At 40.0% G+C, this 12461-nt stretch overlaps 1 protein-coding gene across 1 annotated transcript in view; it reads right to left on the reverse strand.

The window, feature by feature from the left end:
* opn4xa (opsin 4xa) overlaps window positions 1–12461 on the reverse strand; it is a 51239-nt gene that overhangs the window by 30343 nt on the left and 8435 nt on the right. The window contains exons 3-5 of the mRNA XM_034710124.1: window positions 6543–6740; window positions 5481–5559; window positions 2396–2414 (exon numbers count right to left, since the gene is read on the reverse strand). The gene's annotated coding sequence lies outside the window, so the exon portion shown is untranslated. The remainder of the gene's footprint in view (window positions 1–2395; window positions 2415–5480; window positions 5560–6542; window positions 6741–12461) is intronic.

The following is a 12461-nucleotide window of genomic DNA, read 5'->3' on the forward strand; positions in this document are numbered from 1 at the left end:
TACAGAAGACCAGACAAGAAGAAATGGAGGCACGTATTATTCTCTCTAGGTGTTTCTGGGAAGCATTTAACTGATTATGGTTAATTCTCCTGAGCTGATAAAAAAATGACTGCACCACTGAACCAGCATGCTTGTCCATATGCAAACTACATGCAGTTTGGGACAAATAACAAAGGACAGGTAAACAAGTTAGAAAAATATCAAACTGAGAAGTCAAGCAATGGTTTGGGACTGTTTAAGTGAGAGTTGGCGATAGTGTTACTACAAAAAACAAAACTTTTTATTTCAATATTTACACTCGCTCAGTTTGAAAAGAAGAATACACTCTACAGTTAATGGATAAGAGGAGAAGAAAGCTAAAGCTCAGGGTTGACTTCAGACTCAGAAGATGGAGAGGGCTAATATTTATTTATCATTAAAGACAGTTTTATCGTTTTGTCATTTTAGTTGAGCAAGGGCTGGTCTGTATGTTCACCTGATTACAGATGTATGTGGTATCTCAATTGGCAGAGTGGCAGAGTCTGAGTGCGTCTCCCCATTTACAGATGCTTGGCATAAACAATACAAAGCACTGTGAAATAAAGAAATTTCACCTCCTTATAAATCCTCTGGTAACGGGGATTCCACTTGGACTCGTACTTAAGTAATAGAGACTTGGCTTGAGACTCGGCTGAGACCAAAGGTTTGGTGACTGAACTACAACACTGTTTGAAGAGTATCTTTAATACTGTAGGTGCATCAGGAAACTAAACTTGCTGTCAGATATAATGTGTTGAAGATCTGAATCATGAACCGAAACTTTTGATAACATAACTGGTCCAATAAAGGCACCAAACAAAATGCTTCTTTCTCCCCACACTCTTAAAGTTCATAAGGTTTCTTTCACGGGTATCAAAGTGTTCTTCTGACACACCTCACTGCTTCCTCTTTGTAATACATTTGCCCCATGTCCTCTTCCTCTTCCTGTTCTCAATTACTGGGGTATTGTTTCATGCAGATTTGTTTGAACTGAGACCAGTGACCCTGCTGCACTTGCACAGTATCCTTGCTTGAGTGCCAGACATCATATGTTACATAACATGCTCTTTACCTCTAATGAAACTCTCTCCATAACCCCAAAATCCTGAGTCAGAGATTCTTGGTGTCATCTCCATACGTATTTGAAGGCTGTTTAAATGCTAAATGTATCTGACCTGGTCATAATAAAAGCAGTGTGTGGGTCACATCAGGCTCTCCTCTATTGCTGTAGTAAAACCATATTGAAATTCATTTATTGCTTCCTATTTCATGAGGAATCATATGGAGGACATTTTTATTTCCAAGGAACATTATACATTATAATAAACAGTAATTTCATGTTTCAGCTCAGGCTGTTACTTCAGCGATTGTTTTCAACCACTAGATGTCAACATGATACATTCCAGCTGTAGAAGATGAGCTAAGTGCTCATACATATCAACCCCTCAGCTGCAGAGGACCACTTTACTAAAATTGCTTCTGAGGTGGTTATCTTCCTCTGCAGTGAGCACACAGTTCACGTTAGAGCAAATTGTTTCATGTTAAATTGGTTGCTTATTATGTAGACTTCTGATGTGACCGCAGTGTCATACAGGGTTTTACTTGACAATTTGTTTTTGTTGTTGTTGTTTTCAAAAAAAGAAGAAGATAGAAAAATAATGATTGATCAGATTGACAGCTAAGGGTAAAGTGTCAAAGACGTAAATGCTTGCATTAGAAGCAAATCTCTGTATTTTATGGTCCCACAGAATAAATGTTCAAATCAACTGTCTGGGCTGTGTTGTATCAGGCTGTTTGTAGCTTTCTTTGCATGTTTATGCAGCACAGTTTTTTTTTATTGTAATATGACTTAAGATAAATACTACACACTTCTATTTCCCATGACAGGGGCACAGGAGACTTATCAGTCTGTCAAAAATATTATGTGAAATCCTGCACACTGTCAAAAATATATTCGTAGTAACACCTCTGCACTGAAAAAAAATTGCTAAGTTGCTCTACGGTACTAAAATTGTGATTTAGGAAGATTTTTTTAAAAAGTTTTTAAAGAACTAAGCTAAGATGATTTAAAGTTGCCACTTTGACAAGTTGTGTGTTTTGTTATTTTGTGTTCAAAAAATGTATGACATAACAAACATTATTTATTACTCTTAAAAATATATATTTATTACTGCAAGTCATGCGTACTGTCAACTTAAATAACTATTGCATTTAGATTTTTTGACTTTTGAAAAAAACAGTCTACTTCAACAAAATTGAAAGGCAGCAAATTAAACACCACATTGCAAAGAGGAGGTACTACTCTAGATCCTAAGTGTTGTACTGTAATGTTTTAATATATATCATATATAAACATGGAAAAAAAATTTATACTTACACTTCATCTTCACAACAACCTGTAAAGAGAGAATGAGAGATTGTGTTAGCTTAACAACCTTAAATCTGCTCCATGCAGAACAGTAACAGACCTTAGCCATTGACTGTTCATATATTAATTTGTCCAATCAAAACTTCCCTAATTTACAGTCAGGGATATTACACGGACAAGAAGGACTTTCTTGCTACTATACATATAATGGAAAGACATAAGATAGCTTTAGCTTAAGCACATGGTAACACATGCTAATGTGAACTGTGAACTGACTGAGCTAACGTTTGCATTAAGCTAGCTGGTTTTCAGTGTACCTGTCTTTTTGGTATTTTACCAGGTGATATCTACAAGTTATTTTATACACTCACCATGACATACTGCTCTGAATAACCCACAGTTTTCACAGCAGCCAGCTGAGTGGACTTTTCAAGGCCGGGACGAATTATGTTGGAATTCCAAAAATGTTCTTTATTCATTTATATTATTCAAAGTTTTTATTTATTTAATCCCCTGTGCCAAAACTCAGTGCAGATTTTCATTTAACTCAATCAAATGACTTAACTTAACTTAATCAGCCATACGTCATAGCTCTTCTGTGACTATTGATACATGAAATAGATGTGTCTTTGAGAGTGCATGTAACAGACAGTTGCCTGCATCACTGATAAATCACGGCACGACTTTTCACCAAACTTGGAATCAGACAGCTTGGGCGAGAGTAATTATGTATCAAATCTGGATACAGATCAGCGATCGGAGGATATTCATGGCACCGCAATGTGACACGAGGCTCTCGTATTGCGTATAGAGTTTTCTTTTTCTATTTTAAATATTTGAATAATAAATTTAGTAAGTGCACATCATTGCTCAAGACAAGTCGTTCACATTCCAATACTGTTAGTCACACTGAGACCTTGAACCAGAGCCCAAAGGTTATGGACCAGCTTCAGTTTAAGGACATAGTTATGCACACACATGCACGTCCACTTATGCATTTGAAGCCGTGATCAACCACACTTGCATGGTTATGCTTCTTGTCATCTTTTCTTAGTATTGGTTATACAGCACAAGATCAGAGTTCAGATATATTACAGGAATACTATCTCTTGATGGATGATAAGAGCTGATCATGTCAGGATGTCATGTTAGAAGATGCTGTTTATTGAGCTTTACTGCCACCTAGTGGACTCTGAAGTGCAGCACCTCCTGCAGATGATGTACAGTACTGTAGAGGAAGAACAGTTGTAGGTGGTCTGAGGTGGGCCTCTCCAGTTGTAAATAGTGCTCTGACACGTGTGTGACCACTCTGGCGTCTGTGACCTCTCACCTCTGAAAGCTCAGCTTTACCACCTGGGGGTGGACTGTTCTTGATCTTGCAGCACCTTGAGCAGGCTGGCAAACAGCTCTCTCTCTCTGTCTCCCTGTAAAGAACCCTAAGGTCCACTTTATCGAGCACACACACGTACATGAGCATGTGTGTGTATGTGTGCGTGCATGGTCTTTTTTAAAAAACAGCTCCATTACAAAGGTATTTGACGAGGAGGTCTTTGGGACTGTGTAAGTCATTCCTGAGCTCCGGGTGGCTCGTGTTTCTGAGTGTTACTTTTATATCCTTGCTTGTAACAGAGTTTGTTTATGTTATGAGGACCTCAGTGAAAATAGGGTCACGTTCAAAGTTGAAGCATGTGCACCTCAATGTAAATTCAGCGTATTATTAGTTTAAGTTGTTTGAATTCGGTGTATCTGGTCAGCTGTCTTTTGTTTCGCTACCTTTGTTTTAATCTTTTTAATTCCAAGTTTGCACATTTTCTGCAGAGTGCAAGTGAAGGCTTGTCTTGGGTCTGTGTAAATAGAACTCAACACAGTAAAACTGGCTTTATCTATTGCTTATTCTGGGCTTAAGCACATCTGGGGTGTGTTATGACTAAGGCACTCTCTTCTCTCACAAACTCTCTCTTTCTCTGTCGGTGTGCGGAAGGAAGGATAACAAAAGTCATTGTTGAAGATACAAAATGTATGAGATTTCATGTGTAGCTACTTTGAATGAGGCAGATGGCGACCAACTTGAATAATATCACAAAAAAGTACAGGTGTGGTTTTCATTGAGTCCTCCTCAGGTGTGTCTTTTCAGGATCTGCACTGTGTAGTGTGATATCAGTGTTGATACATTTATTTATCTGCTGCATCATTTTTCTCCTTCTCCATGGCACATCAGACCCCATGTTTCACTCACTCTCACTGCTTTCCTTAATACTGATCTTTGACACCCACCAGAGCAATCACACAGAGCCCTTTGATCAGCTATATCCCTCACTTTAGTAGTGTTAAAAAAAGATACAGCAGCAACAATAGGCCCAAATGTGGCTCACTCCCACTGCTAGCCTACTCTCTTTTTCATTATCCATTCTCTTTTATTCCCTTGTCCACATGCAGCATCGAACAATGCAGTGCAGGCGGACAGGGTGGAGGCTCATGACAGCACTGGTAACATGATGATACACCAAAGGCCAGGTGAGTAAAATCCCCCTCCACAGCGGGACATGTGTCACAGTCCAGCCGCGTCTCTAGCCTTTTTTGTGGTCTCCCATCTCTGGCTCTCGTTCTCCCTGCGGCCATGGCGATAAAGCTCCCATCTGCTGTTGGGACGCCGTTGTCCCCCTCTCCCTCTCCCTCTGAACTGATCCCCCACAGCAGTTTGCCCCTTTGTCAGATATGGCGATCACATTTCACTTTTGACACCTCTCTGTTTTACACTCGCGACAGGTACGAAGGTTCTTCTGTTCTCAGAAGAAATGTATTAGAAATATGATAGTGGACTCTTTCCAAAGCGTTGCCCTCTGCGCCCCTTGTGCCCCTGGTGAAAACAGTATTTTTTAAAAGAGCAGAAAAACAGTTCTTAAGGAATGCATGAGTGTGTTGATCCTCACTAAGAGTTGGATAATTGACCCTTAGGCTGACTTAAAACTCACAACAAAAGGTGAAAAACTGAACTTGCCAAACAGAAACTTGTGATTTGCCACCTTTGACATTTACTATAGTCTGTTGCTTTTTACTGCACTAAGAAAGATGGCATCCACATTTATTTACTTACTTATTTAAAGCTATCCTTCATTTCAGCAGGGAGGACCCACAGGGAGGAAACAGCTCTCTTTCCCAGTGGAGTCCTGCAGCTTTACAATGAAAAAAGAGCAAAACAAACACACAACAAAGTAAAATTAGTTACAGACACACTCATTAACACACATTAATAGTTGCAAATCCATGCCGTTTCAATATTTTCATATTTTAAAACAAGTTTCTTTCCATTATGAGTTCAGACACTAGCTGTGTGCAGTTGAAAGGGTGCTTTGTAAGACCAAGCAACCCAGCAGTGTCTCAATGGCAGTCCAGTTTTGAGGGATCCCTCAAATGTGGCCTACTAAATGTGTCCCAGGCAAAGAATACATGCGGTGTATAAAACATGGATGTAATTTCAGAGATAACACCGATTGGTTTCTAATGAAACGAAATGATGGCTGCCATTGTAGAAATGCTGACTCGTACGCCATTAGCCTAGCAGTTAAAGTGCGCCCCGTGTACAGAGGTTATAGTCCTCGTCACAGCGGTAGCAGGTTTGACTCCTGGCCTAGACCATTTACTGTATGTCTTCCTCCAATCTGCTCCCCACCTTTCCTGTCTCACTTCAGACGTCCTATCTAACAAGATAAAAATTGCCATAAGATATAATGGAGAAAAAAAAGATGGGATGAAGAGATGGGGTTACGGTGGGCCTCCTGGCACAAATCTAATCTTGCCCCCTTCTCATTCAACTCAGCAACATCCCAAATTCTGCAAATGTATGCACAAGTCTCCCCTGTACTACCTTCAAATCGAATGAGGTAAAAGTTAATTAATGCCTCTGTACAGTGTGTAGGAATAACACATTTTTTTGCTCTTCTGCGTTGGCTCGGTTGCATCCTTCGTAGCCTAAGATACCCTAAGATACAATGCAGACCAGTTCAAATGAGATAGTGGAATCTTAAGCTTCTGAGTACACTCATAAATATACGTTACTGGTTTCAACTCAATCAGACATCAAAGGATGCAAATATTAAAAAACATGAGGGGCCTTGAAACCTCAAACTGTGTTGTTGTATAAAAATAGTTTCGTTACCTACTTCGGGTGCAACTTTGGAGGGTGTTGGCGACAGGAGTGGTGAATAATAACGAGAGGGTGAAGAGAACAAGAAATCTTCCGTAGACCAGACTGATTCTTTTCACCTCAACCTGAGGCAGGCTGCTAAGATGGGGTCCTTTGTGGACTGGGTCCTTTGGAGGATGCTGCCCCTGAATTGGGACCCAGCTAGTAGATCTAAAAAAAAAACAAAAACAACAGATAAGATAGTTTAGCTGTCATTTCAAAATAACTTGGATTTGGCCATAAAAGCAGTATTTCCAAAATTTACTCCTGAACTTTGGTATTTTTAAAGTCAATCGTTTTTGTGATCTAGTTGTGTTGCTCTGAATATTTGTGGACAAAGTAGTCAAATAAGTAGAGAGTGTACCAATGAGAATACAGTGTAGTGTTCTTCATTGGTCCAACCAGAGCCAGCCTGCTGAGCGAAACAATGGTGAGTTAGAAAACTGTGACCTGTGATGGAGTCAAGTGCGCTGTGATACAGTACATCCAACAGCTTCAGTACAGAATCAGCTGCCTGTGTTATTTAATATCTATGAGCATGTTTATTATGACCTATAATTCAAAGGTTTAAAGCAGAACTTGCCTTATAGAAATGTAATATTCTAGTAATCTTCCACCTTTGACATTTACTGTATTCTGTTACATTTCCCTGTTATACGCTCTGCAGCAGATCATCCACTTTATTATACATAAGCATGTTTATATGCATCTGTCTGGCTATCCTTACCGCTATATATCTATCAATATGTCACATCCATTTGAGAGCTTGTCGCTCATCCACAGTGTTCTCAGCTGCTTCATGGCGTCAACAGTGTTGCCGCTGATTCTACACACAAACTCACACATGCCAATTGGTGGTAACATGAACCGAGTCAGCATCCTAACCTGCAGTGAGATCGCCTGTCACAGGTCAAAAAGACAGCTGGAGTGTTTTCAGACTTCAACTGATAAAGCGTCTTGGAATGGGAGCAATGCGTGATACGAGGACGGATTATCTCTGTACAGTCGTGATAAAGTTCATAAGTTGTCTTCCAGGAGGACTGATCTGTGATCACTTCCCTTAGATTAGATTTGCGTATGAGATTGTAGGGTTGGGGGTAAAATTACAGAATAATTTAAAGGAACAGTTCACAACTTTTTCAAAATAAGTACATTTAGATTATTGAACTTTCTTTTCATATAAAGCTCAATTTTTTTCCTCTCATATGCTTTTCAAAAGTTTGCCAGGAGCATTTCACCATCTGACACGTGAACCTTGACCTGTGAACTGAGCTTTACATGTCTCCATATACTTTAGACTCAAAACAACTAATTAAAAGAAGAGTTTCTCAACACCTCTGATGACTCAGCGCTGTTGTGTACGAGTCATTCCTGACCTTGGAGGTATTGGATAAGTGATTACCAAATAAACCTGACCTCCATATTCAGATAATGATGATAACACTCATGATTATCCCAGCATCCTTTTCCCCGAGTGTTGTATCTTTATCAACAGTTCACACTCCTAGTGGTTGTCAGTATTCCTCGAAGTTACAGCACACCTCCAGGTTCACCACTGTGTCTCTGTATTGTATGTATGTATATGTATTTTGATAATTCTCTAAAGTGCTGTATTTCTTGATCTAGGTATTAAAAAGAGTTTATCTCAGGGTCAAGCATCATGTTTATTCTTTTTTCAGTATCCACCATGATTAAAAACATTCTAATAATGAAGGATCCACTTACATAACCAGTAGCTAACTTTAATTTGTTAGGCCTTGGAGGTAAGCTAACACTGCAAGTCAACTTTCCCACAACCTCTCCTCCCGAGTGCACTGATTAGATTATCATGGCTTTACATCCAATTGTCTCTTTTGAAGCCTCGTTCTCTGAGTTATTGTAAATGCGCTATTCATGAAACAAAGTTCAAGGTTGACGCCATTTGACTCACCTTTCTTTTCATTACAAGAGCAACTTAAGCGGTGTTGTCCCCATTGGTATGACTGAAAAACAATACACGCTAATGCTACTTGCACTTGGGTCTGTACAGTGTCAGAGTGGCAACAAAAAGAAGAGCCACATCCTGTGTAGCATAATCATGAGTCATATTTCTCAGGGCTGGAAAAGTTCACTTCCTTTCAGTCCACATCTGTCCTTAATGGACTTGGACAGCCTGGCAGTACCAGGGGTTTATACTTCTAAACATGGGTGGCCCCAGTTAAAATGTGAACTTCTAACTTTAGCTGTGTGAGAGCCATGTTGGAGGTGTGCTTGTGTGTTGTCAGCTTGTAGTTTTGGGAGTAAGTGAAAAGTACATTACAAGATCACAATGAACCTTGAATTAAACGATTGCTCCTTTTAATGGAATAAGTGTGCCCTATGGCAGGACCAGATTTAATCCAGGATGGGTTTGAGATACAAAAATGAGTTATGTATGATATGAATTTTTTTGAGCGGATACCAATAAGTGATAATAACCTGCTGCAGATGGGCATTGATATACAAGATTGCTGATTTTTCAACTTAGTAGTTTTTGCACAACTCTTCAGATGAGGTAAAGGATTTGTTATGCTAAAACTTGAGGACTTTTTCTTTTCTTTCAAAATACTTGCGGCATGTTTTGCAAGTTGCAGTTGTGTTATCCTCCATTGACACATTGACCAACATCCACACTGGCGACACCATTTTTAGTCTTTTCTCAACTTGTTGCTGTTACACTTGTTTTTCTTCTCTGCATGTAATGGTGAATCACATACCATAACCTACTGGGCCTGAATGTGTACACTTGTTAATGTATAAATAACAGCAAATTTTACTAACTTTTTTAGAAGATAAAATTGTATTATCGTCATGATTGGCCAATCGCATATGAAACTAGAATAAATTTAGCATCCCTAATGAAAATACAGACCTGCCTATTTACAAAAAATAAATCTTTAACACATGTTTTTTTTAATGCTGACAACGATGAGGACTCAAGTTGAAACAAACTGACTCACATGATTTCACAAACTGTTCTAAATACATTGAGACATAAACAACTTTGGAAAAACACTTGTATATTTTAGTGTATCTACCAATTTCAAGTGGCAATGACAAAGAAAGTTTTGCAATCTTATCTTTTATAAGCCACATTAATGATATAATGTTTAAATAAGCGCTCCTTATTGTAACCTGCAGAACATTTGAGCCATATTAAAGTTACAAACTAGTCAAAATATGGGAAAAGACAAAAATAATACACAAAAGAAAAGCTCTGTTTTGTCCTCAGGTGTTAGAAACTGTATATACCTCACTGATATTTACAATTCAAGTTATTTTCAAGGTGACTGCACTTCGTGATTCACATCAAAGTGACCATGTGGTCATGCTGCTCTGATCAACTGTCCAGTCTGCTGAGAGAGACATAATATCCTCTGGGTATTACTGACAGGGAGTGTGATATGTGTGTGACTGTGTGTCCGTGTGTTCGTGTGTGTCACTGTGCCTGTGTAAGCGTGCATTTACACAGCAGCCCACGTGTATGAGTGTGAATGTGTATGTGTGTCACAGTGTATTTATGTAAGCGGTTGACATAAATACATCAAGGGGAACACACAGCTGTCCAGTGCCATGTTTCTCAGAGGTTAGGACCTGAGATGGACTTATGGGCCGTTTCTGATGGGTCGCTTCATTTTCAGTTACTTTCAGTGAACTTGATTTCCCAAAGCCGGCCCATGCCAGACTGCCGTCTAGCGCTTTCTATTACCAATTTACAGCAGCAGAGGAAATACAGACTTTGCAAGTCCCCCTGCACAGCCGCCGGATGGCTGCAGTGAAAGGGACCTGCTCTGATCCCGACACATACCAGGCTGGATTAGAACGGGGAACCAGAGCAGAAACAAGATCTGAGCCTCTCTGCTATCACTCTCTAACCCTACCGCTCCTTCCCAAAGACATCCTCCTCACTTCCTTCTCCAATTAGTGTGACCTTGTTATGTTTGGGACAAGCTTTGTGAAAGTCAAGACCCAGCTTCATGCACCACACTGCGCTTTAGGAGAGCTGTGCAGCGAGCAGGCTTGAAGGCTAGAGGTTATAATCAAAATAGCTCCGTTCAAATGTGTAAGCTGATACAGATACATTAAAACATAGAGACAACAAGTGACGCATTGGTGTCCCTTCTCCAGGGGGGAGCTTTTCATCTTTGCTTGCTGGTAGTGATCAGCTCCTAGGGGGCCTGTTTGTTTAGTAACACAGTAGGAGGAGGCCCCAGCGGACGCTCTTTGAATGCTAAAAACCGTAAAGCCAGCACAGAGTCTGACACAGTGCCACCTCAGTGAGGAGGGCTAGTTTCCCACATGTCCCCACTTTGATAAGGGGCGCCAGGGACAGCTGCTGGGAATCAGGGGTCAAAGTCACGGCAGGTAGATATCCGCGAAAAAGATTACATGCTGTCCAGAGAAGACAGAGAGGGATGATAGAGGGCCGGGATGAAAAGAATTGAGCAGCTCGGCCACTTAAAACTACAGATCCTTATTTTATAGGCACTTGTGTATGTTTAGGTGTAAACCTCACCATATAATACTTACATCTATAGCTGTAGAATTTTGTCAGTTGAATCTGGTTTGCTGCATTAGAAGCTTTGAACCAACTCCTGTACCAACCTGTGTTACTCTCGTGTTTAACCATTGGGATGCAGAGAAATCAGTACTGCATGCACCCTGGCTGTCGGCTGCCATCAAACATTTTAAGCTAAAACTTTCTGTATGATTCAGATCAGGTCACCATCATTTTGGCTACATTTTTGAAACTGATTGTGTATTTTAGTTATTTGAAGCCTGAGCAGAGAGACAAACTGAGCTTAAGTTTGTGGCAGCTCAGCTCACAGTCTCTGAATTCTAATCAAGGAGTGTCAGCAAGACAGGATTGGTAACAGGAAAGTGCTTCATTATTAGTTTTTTACTGTGATAGTTAATCACCTGTTCTGTTTGTTTGGAGCTGAAACTAACTCTTAAAAAATGTATGAAGGACAAACGTTGAATGGATCCAAAAGCTAGCAGCAGCTCAGCTCACAGCCCTCACTGACATCCTGTATCTACTGAGAAGCATCGAAAGTAATATGCAGTGTTTGTGATGATTCTTATCACAGGGTCAGTTTGTTTTGGGAGGTGTAAACCTCTGTGGATAATTCAGTTTCGAGGAAAAACCTCAGGAACAACAAATACAAAAGGGTGCTTTAAGGCAAGGCTCTCTGGGTACAATGACACAGCCAAAAAACAACGAAGTGATGGAATTAAACAGACTGAAAGCAGGTTGTCTCAGTCTTCTCAACTGGTGATTCAAATCCATCCCTTTTTCATAGCTCACACCTGCTTTCCCTCTAAATTCCTTTCTTCAATTATTTTTTGAAACACTGTCTCAAGTGTATCTCAAGTGCTCCATCTCTGTGTTCCACCTGTCTTCCCTTTGCATTCAGGGAAAAATATTCCCTCAATCCTTCATCAGATTTTGTGAGTGCTTAAAAAAACGTGTGAATGCATTCACATCAATCATTTCCAAGAACTCTCGCACATTGAGAAAAAAAACTTGAATTTATTGTTTCTGTCATGTCCCAATGAAGTCACTGGTCCGTGGGAGAGAGCTAACTGGATTCCCATTTGATTACAGAGGTGATAATTCACCCTTGGCCAATAATAAGTTGTTCACACAGCCTGCAGCTGTAGCAGTCTATGGCGGGTGATGACTGGTTAAACCCTCATGTAGCACTGACCCTAATAAAGCAACCTTTTCAGCTAAGCACTAAGGATGAAGTATGGACCAGCAGCTTTGAGCTCTCTTGGTTTTATGTTTTTGAGCGTCTTATCGGTTTTTCTCTTTCAGTTTGGCACTGTTTTCAGAAGCAGCACTTTTTAATTTTGTTGCTCTGTGTACAA

The sequence above is a fragment of the Notolabrus celidotus genome, chromosome 19 (genome assembly GCF_009762535.1).
Source record: "Notolabrus celidotus isolate fNotCel1 chromosome 19, fNotCel1.pri, whole genome shotgun sequence".
Lineage (NCBI taxonomy): Eukaryota > Metazoa > Chordata > Actinopteri > Labriformes > Labridae > Notolabrus > Notolabrus celidotus.